Here is a 17,481-nt window from a genome sequence, read left to right as displayed (position 1 = left end):
GACTAGAACCCTAATTAAAGGAATGCACAGTATGACTTCTTTTAGGGCTGAACATCTTTATTAAATTTAGGTGAATATGTAAACAATATATTTATAGCTAGGAAAACCAAAGAGGAAAGGGTCTCATGGTACAAGTAGAAACCAGATTCCTGAAGCAGACAGTGGGGTGCATCTGGAAAACAGTCCAAGGTCTCATTGAAGGGATCTCACTTAACTTCTTTCATGGCATCATGGAAAGAACGCTTAACAGGAATTCAGTCTTCTGAACCAGTGTTTAAACGCCAGGCATCACCTGTTTTCTCGGACCCAGTGTGCACAGCAGATCTCCAGAACCTCCGTCTTTTTATTTTATTTTAAATGTTTTATTTATTCTTTTTATTTTATGTGTGTGAGTGCATTGCCTGCATTGTAAGTGCACCCATGTCATGCAATGCCTACAGAGGACAGAAGAGGCCGTCAGATTCCCTGGAACTGGAGTTACAGACAGTTGTTAGCCACCATATGGGTGCTGGGATTTGAACCCAGGTCTTCTGCAAGAGCAGCCAGTGCTCTTAACTGCTACATTATCTCTTAAGCATCAAAGATTGATTTTTAATTATGTGTCTATATGTGGATATGTGCACATGTGAGTGAAAGTGCCTGCAGAAACCAGAAGAGGGCATCAGAGCTGGCAATACAAGACAGTTATGTGCTGCCATGTGGGTGCTGGGAACCAAACTTGAGCCATCTACCAGTGCTCTTAACCACTGACCCATCCTGTCAGCCCTCTACCCCTCTTAATCTTGTATAACCGAAACACTCCAGTCAATGAGCCAATTCTCTTCTGAGCTCTGTTTCTGTGACTGGCTGTTCACACCACTAAGGGAAGGGAACCAGGCAGTTTGTTCTTCTCACTGGCTTATTCCTTATCGCCCAGGTTTCTCTTTATCATATATTGCAGGGTTTATTTTCTTTAGGGATAGTATTCCATGGTCTGTTCCACATTCTTTAAACGTGTTCATCCATTAATGAATGTTTAGGCTTTTTCCAGACTGTGGCTACATTGTATACAGGACTTTTTTTGTGATCCTGATTTCAGTTCTTTGGAATAAATAACCCAGAAGTGGAGAAGATGCTTTGGATGCTTCTATTTTTGCATATTTAAACAATTTAATTTCCAAAGAAATAATTTTAGCTAAATACTTACACAAGTTGCTAATAAACAAGACTGTCACAGATTATGGAGCGTTTTTAAGTCATATTTGAAAGCCAAGCTAAGTGCTCCATGGTGATATTTTATTTCTTCTTTTTAAACACAATATACTTTATTTTTTGACAATTTGATATCTGTAAACAATGCATCTTAATCATATCTACCCCCGGCTCCCACCACACCCCTAATCCCCCCTTCCCTCTGCCTCCAGTCACCCCCAACTCATCCTCTCAGATCCTTTCCCTTTGTTGTTAGTAACTATCCTAGTTTGTCTCTTCATTGCTGTGACAAAACACTCTGACCAATACCAACTTGGGGAGGAAAGGGTGTATTTGTCTTACATCTCCCAGGTCACAGTATCATCAAGGAGCCCAAGACAGGAACTCAGGGCAGGAACCTGGAGGCAGGAGCTGGAGCACAGGCCATGGAGGAACACTGCTTACTGACTTGCTTCCCTGGCCCCTCTTCAGCCTGCTTTCTTATGCAACACAGGCCCACCTGCCCAGGGGTGGCACCACCCACAGTGGGCTGGGCCCTCCCACATCACTCAACAATCAAGAAGGTGCCCCATGGACATGGCCACAGGCCAGTCCAATGAAGGTAATTCCCCAATTGAGGCTCCCTCAACCCAGGTGTGTCAAGTTGACAGTAAAGCTATCCAGCACAGTAACTCACTGAGACTAATTGGTGCTGGAATGCTGACTGTTCTTGTTGGTTTGATCTTGCACAGGTAACCATAGCTGAAGTGAGTTCGTGAGTATCTCCGCCACGCCACATCCAACAGGCAGCATGTCACACACTCCTCCCCTCCCCATGTTCTGGCTCTTATGTTCTTTCTGTCCCTCTTCTACAATGGTCCCTGAGCCTTTTGCAGGTGGGGTGTTGGTATAGATGTCCCGTTTAGGGCTGAGCACTCATAGACACTCATTCCCAGCACTTTAGCCAGTTTGTTCCTGCATTAACTGCTGCCGGGAGAAGCTTCTCTGGCCAGGGCTGAAGGCAGCACTAGCTTAAGGAGTGAGTTGCTGGCATAGCTGCGCTGAGCTGAAAGATGAAGTTCTCAGGTCCCTCTGGCTCTAGTAGGCTTGGTGTTGTGGGGTTTGGAGGTGAGGGGTGGTTGTCGAGTTCATTCCGTGGGACAAAGAATCGAGTGTCTGGGAAGGCAGAAGACTCACACGTGGGAAAAGGAAGAGGCGAGCGGGAGGGGCGGCAAGGAAGACGCCAAGATGGCGCAGCTTGACAGCCCGTGAGAGGTTGCTGCAGCCGGGCAGCTAGTCAAAGAAATAAGGTTGCTGGGTGGGGAGAGAGAGCATGCATCAAGGAATCACTATCACAGCAACCACAGAAGTGGCAGCCAAGACATGTGACTCTGGGGGTCAGGAGAGGGAGTGTAGCAGGGACTAAGAGCAGAAGACCCCCTAGATCAAAAGTACCAGGGCAAGAGCCAGAGGATGGAGGTCAGACCAGAGGAAGTTTGAGGCACATTAATCAGAGAGAGAGGAGAACATGAAACTTTATTGCTGCAGACTGACAGCTCCTATCAGGATGGGAGGAGACCCCAGAGCTGGGACTCCCAAATGGAAACTTCCATTTGGGAGCCTTTTATAAGATACTGGGACCTCCCCTTTACTAACTCCTTCCCCTTCTCCCTCACTGGTGCTGCCCACGTTACCCCTCCCTTGGGTGGAGTTGCCCACCCCACCCCTGCCAACACCGATAGGTTTTTCAAATTCTGATGAGTGTTCCCAACAATTCAGGGTTCTTGGGGATCTCTCTGAAGCATTTCTTGTAAGTGACATTCTTGTTTATAGATGGCACCTCCTCCCTGTGTCCTCTGAGGCTTCTGTTTGTAACACAGCAATCCCATCACCATTTTGGAGTAGAGATTGCCTTGGCTGGATAGCCATGGTAAGTAACTGCATAACAGTACAGAGATATCCACAGAATGGCAATGGAGTTTCCTATACTCTGCAGTAGATGGGGACGGGAAGGTCACAAGATCCTTGAAAGGTCTTGGGTTTGCAATTCAAGGAGGACACTGAGACAGACTGTCCTTTTGGGTAAAATAATTTCTTAAATATTTTTATTTGTGTGTATGTGTGAATGTATGCCACAGGTGTGCAGGTGCACTTCATAAGGCTGTGTACGCTCACCACTTCTAACCAGCTGGCTACCAGAAGTACTCACCAAAGCAATGAGGCAGGAAAAGGAGATAAAACATGTCCAAATCAGAAAAGGAAGAAGCAAAAATGTTCATTTGCTCATTATGTGGCCTTACACACAAACCTCTAAAGACCACAAAAAAATAAATAACACCTGTTAAAACTGGCGAATTCAGTAATGCTGCAAAACACAAAATCAGCCCACAAAAGTTGGTTGCATTTGTGTACAATGTTCATGAACTATCTGGAAAGAAAAATAGAAAAGCAATTCTGTTTACAATAGCATCAAAAAGAATAACACTGATGCCAACAAGATGGCTCAGCGGGCTTGCCAAGCCTGACTGCCTGAGGACCCAAGTTGGATTCCTGGGATTCATGGTGGAAAGAGAAAATCAAGTCTCTAAGTTATTCTTTGGCCTCCACATACACCTATAGAATGCCACCACCCTCCTCTCTCTCTCTCTCTTTCTCTCTCTCTCTCAAAATAAAAATGTAATAAAAATTTTAAAGAGTAAAATAATTGGAAATAAACTTAACTAAGGAAGTAAAAGATCTTGTTATTGAAAGCTACAAAATATTGACAAAAAGGACCGAGGAAGACATAAACAGAAAGGCATCCATGTTCATGGGCTACAAGTCAGTGCTGTTAAAATGTTGACATCACTCAAACCGGCTATAGAGGCCATGCAATTCCCATCAAAATCCCAATTTTTTTTTCAGAAATAAAAACATTTCTAAAATTCCTATGGAACCACAAATAGCTACATACACACACAAAAAAAAAATCCTGAAAGGGAACAAAATTGGAAACGCTCCATTTCCTGGTCACAAAGGTACAGTGACTCAAATAATGCAGAACCTTATGAATACAGATGTGAAGAACGGAGCAGAGAGCCCGGAGATGAATCCACATGTATATGGCCAACTGATTTTCCACAGAGGTGTCAAGATTACACAATGGGAAAAGGACATTTTCTTCAAACAGTACTGGGAAAACCAGACACCGACGTGCACAGGGTAGAAATCAGACCCTTATCTCATACCACATGTGAAAATTGATTCCAAATGGATGTAAAATACCTAGACAAAAACACAGGCGGGGAAAGCTTCCCTGCCCAGACACAAGCCATTAGCTTTGGCAATGGGCTTTTGCATGTGACATTAAAAGCGTACATGAACAAAGCAAAAGTTGACAGATGGGACACCTTCAAACCAAAACATCTGCACAGCAAGCAAACAGAGTGAAAGACAGCCCGCTGAGCAGACAGAATATTTGCAAAGTGGGGTCCATTTCTAAAACATGTAAGAAAGTTCTACAACCTAATAGCATTAAAACAAAAACCAATACAAAGGACTTCAATAGACATTTCTCCAAAGAAGGGTACCTGTCATCAGTCAAAGCAGCCCTCGGGAATAGCATCAGTATGAGCAGGGGACTGGTACCCAGATGATTTCCCCAAAGACCTTGGTTTGTTTGGTGCCCCAATCCATGGATCTCTCAGCCCAGACCAGGACAAGACCACAGGGGTTGACCTGGCAGGACCAACCCCAGTCTTCTCTAATCTGCCTTCTTGCAGCCAGAAGGCAGAGCCTTTGATGGAAGGTACAGGTTTGTTTCATGTAAGCTAGCAGGGACTGGACGTAAACAAGCTTCAGAGAGCTGAGACAGCTGCTCACAGAGGCAAAGCTGGGTTTCTTGTCCTGGAGTAAATAATGGGGAAAATGGAGAGGGAGGTGGGGAGCCCATTAGAATCTGTACTTCTATTTACCCCAGTCTGGCTGTGTAAAATCTAAATTAAAAGGCAGAAATCCATTAAAAGAAAATGAAATGCCTTTTTCTTAGCAAAATAAGTGGGGTGCAGTGGTTTCTTATAGCAGAAACTGTCCATGATTTTTCAGTTCCTCTGTTTATTAACCAGGTAGAAATATGACTTGAGAAAGCTGAGTCGCAGCGTTGGCTGCTTTGGCGTTTATGAGAGTCCTGGAAGGCTGACATCACAGCGCGGTGCCCTCTCCCTGTGCCCCTGACCGCAGCCATCCCAGAACCCTGGACTGAGGAGCCCATTTAAAGCTACAGGAAGCCTGTGGGCCATGAAACCCATCCTGATGATCCTGATGGCTGTCTGGGACACCAAGACTCTGCCAGTTCAGGCTCATGCATGTGTGTGTGTGTGTGTGTGTGTGTGTGTGTGTGTGTGTGTGCACTTAGTACACATTGGTGGTCAGAGGACAACCTCAGTTGGTTCTCACTTTCCACTTTGAGACAAGGTCCCTTGTTTGCTGTGCATTCTCGCATAGCTGGCTGGGAAGTTTTCAGGGATTCTCCTGTCTCTGACTCCCATCTCACTATAGATGCTCTGGGATTATAGACTCACACTACAACATCCACATCTGAGAATCCCAACTTGGGTCTCATGCTTGTGCAGCAAGTGTTTTACCCACTGAGTCATCTCCCCAGCCCAGGAGTGTAGACTCCTAACAGATCCCCTGGCCCAGGGAAATGTTGGCTTTAAGGCTGTATTGCCAGGAGCTGGAGAGATGGCTCAACAGTTAAGAACACTGGCTGTTCTTGTAGAAGACCCAGGTTCAAATCCCAGCACCCACATGGCATCTAACAACTGTCTGTAACTCCAGTTCCAGGGGATGCGACGCCCTCTTCTGACCTCCTCAGGCATTGCACAACTGCACTTAAACACATGCAGGCATAACACTCATACACATAAAATATTTTTTTTTTAAAAAAGACTGTATTGCCTATTAGTGTACAGGCCCAGAAACTCTACAACTAGCTAGAGAAAGAAAGTTCAGTGACACAGGTCAGATATAAAAACTGGAGTCAAGAAGAAGATGGGCTCCTAACTTCCCCAGAGCAGACTTCCGTAAGAGATGCACCTGCACATGGCTCATTCACAAAGCTACCTGCGGCATATCCCCCAAATAATGCATGACAGTTGGTTGTTGAAAATCTATTTCCTTAAGATATCTGGCTTTGGCCCCTCATTTTGTGAGTGTGGCAATTTTAAGGCTTATAAACCATACCATGGATTATACAACATGACAAATGAAAAATGAGAGTCAGCAAAAGGCACAGCTTGTTGAATTTCAGGAGGGAGATAAATGTCTGTTTGGGATCACAGAGTCTTTTGTTGTCTTCTGGAAGCACTGAGAATTGAACCCGGGCCTCATGCACACAAGGCAAATGTTATACCTCTGAGCGACAGCTACAACCCTTGGGGGTGGGGGGGATCTCAACTCTATGGTTCCTGGAGTCACTAATCTGAACTGTCAGGTGGACACTGAAGTCTCGAGAGGCTCTGGGCTCCACTGCTTCTGGCCATTGCTCAGGCCTGATGACTGTTCCATGCAAGCAACAGCAGATGGACAGGAGACCTGCTGAAGTAAAGAATATTCATGTGCCACCAAATGCTTCCTTCCACTGGCGATATTGCCTGAGCTTCTGTGAAACTCTCATGTCCTCCATATGTGGCTGTGGTTGGCCACATTGTTCACCACATACACAGTGATGGCAGAAACAGGGGCAGGCTAGACTGCGCCCCCATCTAATGGTCACCTCACTGTGGCCATCACTCTGCTGGGTCTTCCTTCCTACACATCTGGAATTTGAGCTCTGCTCTCTGCCTTCTCCCCTCCTGTCCTGGTCACACCTGTCAGTGCCTCAGTTGGGCCCCAAGTGGCTCCTGGCTTCTCTGAGCTGTAGAAATGAATCTATTTGAGGTCATGTCTTCTGAAAGTTTCTCATTTCTTCAATTAAATGCAGGAACTGTGCTAGCTTGGATCTGCATTGTCCCCTGAAGTTCCATGTGTCAATGGCTGGATCCCCAGGTGGTGTTATTAAGAGGTGGGAGCCTTGAAGAAGTAGGGCCTAGTGAGAAGTTTCAGTTCATTGGGCGGGGGGTGCCCTTGAAAGAGGATGTGGTGCTTTGGTCTCCTCTTTCCATTCCCTCTGCTTCTGTCCAGCGTGCTCCACTGTGTGCTCCCTGTGATGTGCCACCTCACCACAGACCCACAGGCAAGGCCAGCTGAACAGCCACTGAAACTTGAGCCCAAACAAACTTTTCCTCTTTTTTTTTTTAATCTTTTTTATCTTTTTGAGACAAGGTCTCCCTGTAGCCCCAGCTGGCCTGGAACTCACTATGTAGACCAGGCTGGCCTTGAACTCACAGAGATCTGCCGGCCTCTGCCTCCCAAGTATTGGGATTAAAGGCATGCACCACCATGCCCAGCTACCTTTTGTCTTTCTAAGATGATTATCTCAGGTATATTTTTCAGTAACGGAACTGCTAACACAGACACCAAAAAATAAACAGCAACAAACAGTCTACCCACCTCCCCCATGAATATACAACTTAGTGAAGCCAAATAAGCATTCTTACAGTCAGGATGGTGACTGTCAAAGTCTGCAGCTTGGATCAGAGCTTGGGGAAGTGGCAAATGGGAGCCACTGGCCTGTGGCTGGTAAACGGTGATATGGAAAGGAGCCCAGAGATGATGGCTGGGCTGGTGCCAGCTGAAGAGCCTCCTCATCTGTTGGGGGATCCTGGGTATGTTCATTACCTTTGCATAGCTATGACAAAGCTTGACAGAAACAGTAAAATGGAGGAAGAGTTTATTCTGGCTCATGGATTCAGGGGATCTCAGTCCATCATGGCAGCAGGAGCATGTGGCAGAGGCTGTTCACATCATGGTGGAACAAGAAGTAAAGCGGCAGCTAGGACAATACACCATGAACACACCCCTTCAGTGACCCACTTCCTCCACTTAGTCCTCATGTCCCAAAATTTCTAGAACCTCCCAGAATAGCATCACCCACTGGAGACCAAGCATTCAAACCTCGGGTCTGTGGAAGACATGGGACTGTGAACTGGATAAACCCAGACGTGAATCATTCTTTCCCACATGGTCAGGTTTTGTTGGGGGATTGCTATGCAGCCTGGCTCTGTTCCTGCACCTCCAAAATGTGGCTGGAAAATAAGCTCCAGCCCTGTGTCAATATGCTCCCCAACCCCTTCTCACGGGAGGTTTTCTTTTCAGACTTCTGAGCATTAGCTTTCCTTTTGAAAAACAATTCCTGTTTTCATTTTTCCATGTTTCAAATGCAGCTGTTGCTATGGTCTCTGGGAGCCTGCACATCTGCAAAGCAGTCAATGGATAACAGATCCTGTGGTGACAGGGGACTAAAGGCAGGGAACAGAAGCTGTGCTCTGGCTCCCAGGAGGACCAGGAAAGATAGACTTGAGCAAAGAGTCAGAGAGAGTGTGCAGGAGGTTTTAGGGAGCAGTCCATGGGTCACTGACCCTTCTATCTCTGAAAATCTCCACATATAGAAGTTGAAAACAGAAATAGGGGCTGGGGAGATGGCTCAGTGTGTAAAACACTTGCTACACAAGCCTAAAGACCTGAGTTCAGATCCCCAGTACCTATGTAATAGCTGTGGCTATGTGTGTCTGTAATTCAAGCACTGGGGATGGGGACAGGAGGATCCCTGGGGCTTGCTGATCAGTCTAGCTGAAACAGGGATCTACAGATTCAGTGAAAGACCCTGTCTCGAAAAATAAAATGGTAGAAACCAATTAAGGAAGACATGCCATGTCAACTTCTGGTCTCTATACATGCAATTATGGGCAAGTGTGCACACACACACAAAGAAAAAGGAAAATGAGAAAGAGAAAGAGAGATACAAAGAGAAAGAGACAGAGAGACAGAGAGAGAGGAAAAATCAGAAAGAGAATGGCCTTGGATGAGAAGCAACTGAGCCATGGTGTTGGTGTTGGCATGAGAGCCACGTCTAACCCTCCCTGGACTCCAGTCAGAGTGAGGCAAAGATCAGTGGAAGGTTCTGAGAGAGGAACAGCAAAGCCCACTGTGTGTTCCCACCTGCAGTGCCCACGTGAGGAAGAGGGGTGAGATGGGGTGGGACTGGAGGACAGAGGTGAGACACCCATGTAGAGATCTATTGCAAAATCCAGGGGACAGCTGGGAGCTGCAGCCTGTGGAGGCAGGAAGAGGCCAGCCTCTGTATAGGTTCTGAAGTTGGGGCCTATGCAGCTTCCTGGTGGGACAACAACAAAGATGTCTCCCAGGTGAAGTGCTGAGCCACTGGAAAGATGAACTTGCCATTCGTAGGGAAGATTGCAGGAGTCACAGAGGTAGCAGGATGTTTAAGCCTGTCTGGACAGTTGAAACAAAATCCCATGGAGAGAGTTGATTATGAAACACCAGAGATTTATTCCTAACCTTTCCAGAGGCTGCAAAGGCCAAATCCAGGTGTCAGTGGAGTCAGTCTGGGAAGGGCCCCATCAGTGGCATCTTCTCTGTGTATCCTTGCACAGTGGAAGCAGGTGACCAATCTCCCCTGGACCTCTTTCATAAGGGCACTCTTACCATTACTGGGGGCTCCACCTTCACAACCTTATCACATCCTCGAAGCTTCCTCTTAACACCATCACCTTTGGGGGTCAGGATTTCAGTATACGCATTGAGGGCAGAAACTCTTCGTCTGCCCAGGTCCCCTTCTGACATGAGTGCCAGGGCTCAGGGGCTTCAGGACACAGAAGCACGAGTGCTGTCAGCACGACAGAGGTGTTCAAATCCTTCCTCATGTATCCCAGAGAGAGAACATCTGGTCCCAGAGCACTGTGTGTCCCAGACAAAGCCATTCACTGTGGCAGTGGCCACAGCTGGTCTGTAAATAGATGGACTGAAAGTGTCCTGTCCTGATCTCTGGTCTGTAAGGCAGGTCTTCAGAATGGATTGACCCATGCTGAGGAAGAGGTGCTTCCCATAGGCCAGCATGGATTCCACCAGGGTGAAACCCGGAGCTGATAGGTATCCTGGGACAGGCCGGCCCTGATGCACCTGCCGCAAGACATGGGATGCCGCCACATGTCCACGCTGCTAGGCTGGGAACACCAACAACCAAGCTGATTATTACCTCCAGTTCTCTACAATACAGAACTGGAACCATTGGAAACCAGTCCAGCAGGACATCTCAGCTGAAAGCCCAGCAGCCTCCAGGGTCACATGGCCAGGAAACTGTTTGCAACTTGTGGCTGCACCAGCAGAAATGGAACCCGGTGCTTTCCACCAGAGCTTTGTGCTGAGCACCCCTCCCCATCCCAGGCATGGCAATCATACCACCACAGCTGGCATTACTGCCACCCTGAGCGATGTCAGAACACAGGACAATACTTCTCTGTAGGGGTGGAGTAAATGTCCACCCTGGTCAGATAGTATCTCCCACTGAGGCTTTAGAAACAGGGTCCTGAAACAGGGGAGGGAGATGGGGAGTCTGTTTCCAGGCAAGATAAGAATGCTCATAGATACAGAAAGTAACAGGGACCAGAACTCATTGAAGAGGTTTGTTGGGGTGGACTGAGAACTCCTGGTAGCCAAGATCAGAGTCAGGAGGACTCTCAACAAGGTCAAGGTCAGGACTCCCAACAAGGTCAGAGTAAGGAGGGAGCCCAAAGGTTGTGCTGATGAGACTACCCACCCCCCACCCTGCTGACATCCTGCCTCTTTCATTTTGGACAAGTCACTTTATCTAGAACCTTTCTATGAAAAATGAGCTCTCATATGTAGAGTCCCTGTACATGGAGTTCCATGAGTGCCATGCGGCCTGCTGCACAAAAGACTGACCAACCCCTTGGTCACATCCCAGATTTTTCTGCTCTTTTAATAATTTCCTGGAACACATCTGGATTCATACTCCATCCATACATGATAAGAACTCAGTCATGAAGAACTCAGCTCTTCTCAGTGTGCAGTTCTTTATCAGATGAAGTCAGGATGGATATTGGGTGGGCAGCTTAGAGCTGGCAGCACAGAACCTTAAAATCATGATGTGAAGCCAAAATAGAGCTTATAACTTCGTGAAGAAGAGGAGGAGCCAAGTGGGGCTTGGGATGGCTCCAGGACAGTGTCATAAGGCAGAACTTGATGAAAGACAGACCCTCAGACAGCCAGGGGGAGCTCAGGGGTAGGCGAGAAACCGCACACCTACCATCCTCGGAAAATCAACTAGTAGGTTCATAAGCCCAATGAGCTGCAAAATCCATAGCTGTTTAGGGAGCTACATCAGTCAGTTGTAACATAAACATGTAAAGAAGGCCCAGAAGTTTCTGAAGAGGGAGAGAATTTAGGAGGAACTTGCTGACCAAACTTGGTGTTGATGTTGGAATAGAGACAAAGGTCAAGGGGACAAAGTTCTAATTTGTACATGAATGAATGAATCCCATGATCTAAGAATGAAGGGTTGTTATAGTTCATTTTCATTGTCATCTTGACTGGACTCAAATCACCTTAGACAAACCACTAGACTTGCCTTTATGTGTGTTTCCAGGGAGGTTTGACTGAGAAAGAAAGAATTACTCCAAAAGTGGGCAGTCCCAACGAGTGGTCCAGGTCAGAGTGAGGACTCCCAGCAAGGCCAGAATCAGGAGGACTCCCGGCAAGGTCAGAGTCAGGAGGACTCCCAGGAAGGTCAGAGTCAGGAGGACTCCCGGCAAGGCCAGAGTCAGGAGGACTCCCGGCAAGGTCAGAGTCAGGAGGACTCCCGGCAAAGTCAGGGTCTGGAGGGAAAGCAGGCTGTACTGATGAGACCAAGACATCCCCTGTGTGAAACGGTGATTAGAAACCAAAATTGGGGACCCAACAAGCTACATGTTTTGTAAAGAAGGAAGCAAGCAGTGCAGCAAACAGCATTTGTCTCTCTACTTCCTGACTGGATGACGTTTCACACTCCTGCAGCCACAGCTGTGGCCACACATACCTCAACCAACTGTGAGCGACTGTATCCAGCAACTGTGAGCCCAAATTAACCCTTCCTTTCCCTAAGTGGCTTTTGTTAGGTATTTTGCCACAGAAATAATAAAAGTAACTAACACAGTAGCTAAACCCCAAAGAGGAACAGACCCAAATTGACATTTAGACATTATCACAGCAAGACTCTGAAATCCAGAGAAAGTCAAGAAAGAATGAAGCACAGATCTCCAGAGGGAGCCAGGGCTGGCTGACCGGGTATCTATCTCCTTCTTCTCAATCTTTTGTTTGTTTGTTTGTTTGTTTGTTTGTTTGCTGTATTGTTGTTTGAGCCAAGGTTTCCCTATAGCCCCAGCTAACCTAGAGTTCGCTATTTAGACCAGGCTGGCCTCGATCTCACAGAGGCTGGTCTCTGCCTCCCAAGTACAGGGATTAAAGGGATGCGCCACCACACAGCAAATGATAATGTATCTCCCCAGTGAATTCTCACACATGGGATCATAACAAGAGCGTGAGATTGATTTGAAGCAGAGCAAGGAAACAAGATAGGGAGAGACCACCTTGGTCAGTGTAAGGCCTTATAGTGTCAGGAAAGGCCTCTCCACTATTCAGAGCAAGGTAAGGTGTCAAGGAAAATGGGCTTCTGGCCACTGTGGAGATGCATGATGCTCTGTATAAATCCAATCCGTATCTCATTACGTACATCAGAGTAAACGCCAGATGTACTAGTAAATTAAATGTAGACACCATCAAAGTCCCAGGAGAGAGTAAATGAATATTTACATAATATTGTGGGATTTGTAAATGTTAATATGGAAAACACAAAGGAAAAGTTTGCTGAATATGAAACACAATTGAAAACTGCTTTCGTCCTCTCTCAAATGTATTCTTCTCCCAGTGCAGGCTTACGTTGAGGTACTGTCCTCCCATTCATCCATTCATTCATCTTCAGTGCATTCCCAGCCAGAGCTGCTTGGGGAGAGGAAAGCACACATTGGGGTCTTCTTCGTGGAGCCGTGGACTGCCAGGGCCACGTCCTCACTGAGGTGAGAAGTGTCCTGTGTGTCTTCAGAGTTACTCAGCCTGAAGTCCTCCCTCTTAGTGATAAAGAGTAGAGCCAACCCAGTGACAGTCAGTGACTTTCTCTGCCACTGGAAGTCCCACCCAGGGCAGCAGTAATGACTGCAGAAGCACCCTCCCCAGATCACAGATCCATTATAGAATGTATTTCACAACAAATCCTGTTGTCCACCCTCAGGATAGGAAATCGACGGTGCCGGTGCCCTGGGCAGATGGCTGATTTATAGGCTGATGTTGGAATCATCCTGCATCAGAAAGGCCCCTAAGGAGCCTTTTTCAGGAGCACAGCCCAGTCCCAGGGCATGAGGCTATTTGTATGCATCACTGTGCTCCTACAGAGGCCAGATGGGAGGCCTTCTGCAGGGAACATGAAGTTCAATGTATTTCTCACAGGGGTAGCAGGGACAGTTCCAGTGAGCCAGCTTCTCAGGACTGGGAAAGGGAAGAGAAGAGTACCCAGCCCGCAGGCTAGCTTCTGTCGTAGCAGATGTCCACTGAAGTGCTATGCTCCGGGCACAGCTGGAGCACGGACAGCCATGGTGTCCATTTGGAGAGTCTTGGGGTGTGTGTGAGTGCTGATCACACTAACTTCAGCTCCATGGAGCCCCATTTCCAGCCAGGAGGCAGATGTTCCTGGGAACTCTTTAACCCTGCACGGGGATCATAAACACTCCCCCCGACCTTGAGGGGCATGTTTTACAACTGGTGGATGAGCAGGCAGTGACCTGGGTACCCACAGCCTCATGGCAGAGTGGGAGGGGGGTTTACATTCTTGCCCAGCCCATTGCTAGCTACGACCCTGGACAAGCCGTGATTGCCCTCTGAGCCTCAGTTTCCCCAGTCTACTAGGATGTGTTGCCCCCAGGACTGTGACAGGCTTTGACGGCTGACAGAGAAGATGTAGGTAAAGCATGTTATTGGGTCTGTGGCCTAAGTCTACATGGACACAGTTCTTACCTTTACTTATTTCCGGGATAGAGCCCTGGCACTTCCTTTAGAGCAGGTCCATCTGCCTTTGGGCAGACCCACACCCTGCTGTAGGGCAGCTCAGTTTGATGTGTGAATGCTTGAGTTCAAATTCCACTTCCACCCAGTTCCAGCTCTGTGCTTAGGAGTGCCTTATTTGAACTCGTTAACATAGAGGTAACAAGAGCGTCCACCTGGGCAGCTGAGGCTAAATAGCACAGTGCAGGTAAAGATCAAGTCCCAGCCCCTCAGTGTGTGCTACCCACAGCTACCTCTTCTCACTTCAGCACACAGGTTATTGGCATCACTAAGTATGTCTTCTGCTGTTACGGCAAAATTTTCCCATTGTGCGAGGAAGGAAATCAAGGCCCAGAGTATCCGGGCTGTTTACCAGACATGGAAAGTGGAGAAGCTTGGATGTGAGCCCAAGTCATGGGGCTCCAGGGTCCCATCTCTTAACCATCATCCTGTCCTATCCTTCACCTAATGGTCAAGAAACCTGACGACTGCCCAGGCAGGCAGAGAGCAGGTTGAGGCCCTCTTGCTTTGCTGCGGCATCATTTTGGTGACGCACTAGCAGCCACAGCCAAAAGGCGTTCTGCTCTTTGGCAGACCCAGATGTTTCAGAGCACCGTTGTAATTCTCTTTTGCACTCTAGAGCCTCTGAACAGGTCAACGGCTGACACAGAGGGAGCCCAGCCTGGTCCCCACCAGCTGGCCTGGCTCAGACTCAGCATAAACTGCAGCCCTCTGCATGAAGCAGCCCAGGCAACTCCCACACATGAGCTCCTACATGCTCCCCCAATCAAAGTGGGGGATGAGCTTGAGAGGCCCCTGCAGAGGAGCTCTGTAGCTAAGCCTTGCCCCCTGGCCCTAAGGAGCCTTTCTCAGGAGCACTCCGTCCCTGGCCCAAGGGATGGAGTCCAGCTAGAGGTACTCAGTTTTTGTTGTTTGTTGAGGAACGGTCTCACTCTGCAGTTCTGGCTGGCCTGGAACTCGCTATGTAGACCAGACTGGCCTCTCACTTGAATTCACTTGAATTCACAGATCTGCCTGCCTCTGCTTCCCAAGTGCTAGGATCAAAGGTATGTACCACCAACAGACTAGAGAATCTTCACACTTTTGAAGAGAACACATGGAAGGAAGGACCGTTGTGACAGCAGCTTGCAAGGGCAGGGCACTCCCATAGGACCTACCAGGTCCAGGTGTTCTATGAGGTGCCAAGGAAGCAGAAAGTCCATTCGGTACCCTGAAGACACCACAGAGCAGAGCAGGCAGAGGACAGAGGAGAAAAGCTACATTTCTGAGCACTTTGTGCCACACATTGTATCAATTCCTCGGGTCTACATGCCTGTTCCAGGAAGTGGGTCCATTTCCCTAGGAAATGGAGTCCCACATAGACAAGTTCAGACACTTGCCCAAGAGACCGGCTGCTTGAGTCAGCTATGAACCCCGCACAGCCGGCTGCTTCTCCAAAGAGCATGTTTCTTCAGTTATCCCCAACACACAGAAGGCCACCGCCACTGTCCTGATTTTGCAGACAAGGCGCCGAGGCACAGGGGATCCATGGTATACCTAATCTTATACCGTTGGGAAGAGGCAGGACTTGAACCCAGAGGCTGGCTTCAGAGCCTCCTACCATTGCACTTCTAGGCCAACGGGACAGGAGACGGTTCATGTGAGGAAGCTCCTTTGCAGAGGAGGGGCTCTGAGGTGGTTCTGTGCCTGGGCAGGGAACACCAGGCACTGGGCCAGTGTGGTGTTAGAGTGGCCTGGGGTCATGGTAAAGGGAGGGGAGACCTCAGCTAGAATGTGCTGAGGCATTGTTTCTGGTTAGCGGGGTGGCCTTGAGGTGCATCATTTGCTTAGCATATACAGAGCCCCTGTTCCATCCCTAGCACCAAGGCCCCCAAAATGTACCTAAAAGGTTGTTGACTTTCTCTAAAGTGAGTTCACAGCCTCGGTGATGGATGAGCAAGTGCTCTACTGGATCTGGAATGTCCCTCAGTCATGTATTGAAGGCTTGGTCTCCAGCCTTTAGGAGGTGGGGTCTACCAAGAGGAGGCAGGGGCATGGGGGCAGCCCTTACAGGGATTGTGGGGCCTCAGTCTGCGTCTCTCTCTCTCTCTCTCTCTCTCTCTCTCTCTCTCTCTCTCTGCCATCTACAGAGAATCACTGACTTTGCCACTTTCACAGACTTGGGTCTTCCTTCCCCTCCCCCCACTTGCAGCCTCCTGCAAGCCCAATTCCTCCTGATGCCCCTGCCCTGTGACTGGTGGGCATGGAGGCTAGATCACATGTGTGGGACTTCCCCACTCTTGGCAAAACCTCTAAGAGCAAGAACACACACACACACACACACACACACACACACACACATACACACACACACACACACACACACACACCTTTGGTTTTTGCAGCCAAGGACTCTCTCCCTTCAGGCGCCCTGTCAGGCTATACATGGTGGTGATCTCTCCTTCAGGACCTCATCACGGCTGACTGTGGTTGTGAGCCTCTTAGTCTCCCAATAAAGCTCTTCTGAAGAGTAATTTCGTCCCAGCTTCCTTCCGACCAATCTGTGTTTATCTTATTTATGACAAAAGGCAGAGGGAGAGGAAGGAGCTAGAGACCTGGCTTCCCTGGCTGTCAGAAGGGAGATTGGGCAAGTTTATTTAATGCCTGAGCCTCGGCTTCAAGCTTTGTAAAATAGGGCAGATAACAATGCAGCCCCCTCTGGGAGAGGGTTACATGAGTCAAGACACAAGCACTTCAGCCAGCGGCTGAACACACAGCAAGCCCACGCTCCTGTGTTATTGCAAGCTTCTTTTTATTAAGTACTCCCATGCTTGCTGGTCTCTGGGGTCTCCTCCCCCCGCCCCGCTCCCTGACCTTTCCACGAAGCTCCTACTCAACGTGGGCTGCAGCTCCACAGTCACCTCTGCCCTCTCACATGGAACAGCCTGTCCCAACAGGACACCCATTGTGTTTCTGTGAAGGACTTAATCACTCTCCGAAAACAGCTTTCCTTGTTTTTACTTATTCACTGTCTTGTCACAGAACTGCTACCCAGATGGGGTGAAGGGGTTGATGGACTCTCATAGCGTTAGGTCCCACGCAGGCAAGTCTGACTTGTCTTCTGGGTGGGTGGCAAGAACTCAGACCTCACTCTTCCCTGTCCCGTGTTTCCAGGGTCTGTCTTCAGGCCATGAGTAATACCTAAGTGGCAATGGAACCTTCTGGATTCTTTCTCTGCCCACCTGTGTTGGCTGGCAGCAAGGCAACATCAAAGCCAGCTTC

This window comes from Nannospalax galili, unplaced genomic scaffold (assembly GCF_000622305.1).
Source record: "Nannospalax galili isolate Female #2095 unplaced genomic scaffold, S.galili_v1.0 scaffold492, whole genome shotgun sequence".
Classification (NCBI taxonomy): Eukaryota; Metazoa; Chordata; class Mammalia; order Rodentia; family Spalacidae; genus Nannospalax; species Nannospalax galili.
The sequence above is the reverse complement of the archived record's forward strand: the minus strand, read 5'-3'. Positions refer to the sequence as shown.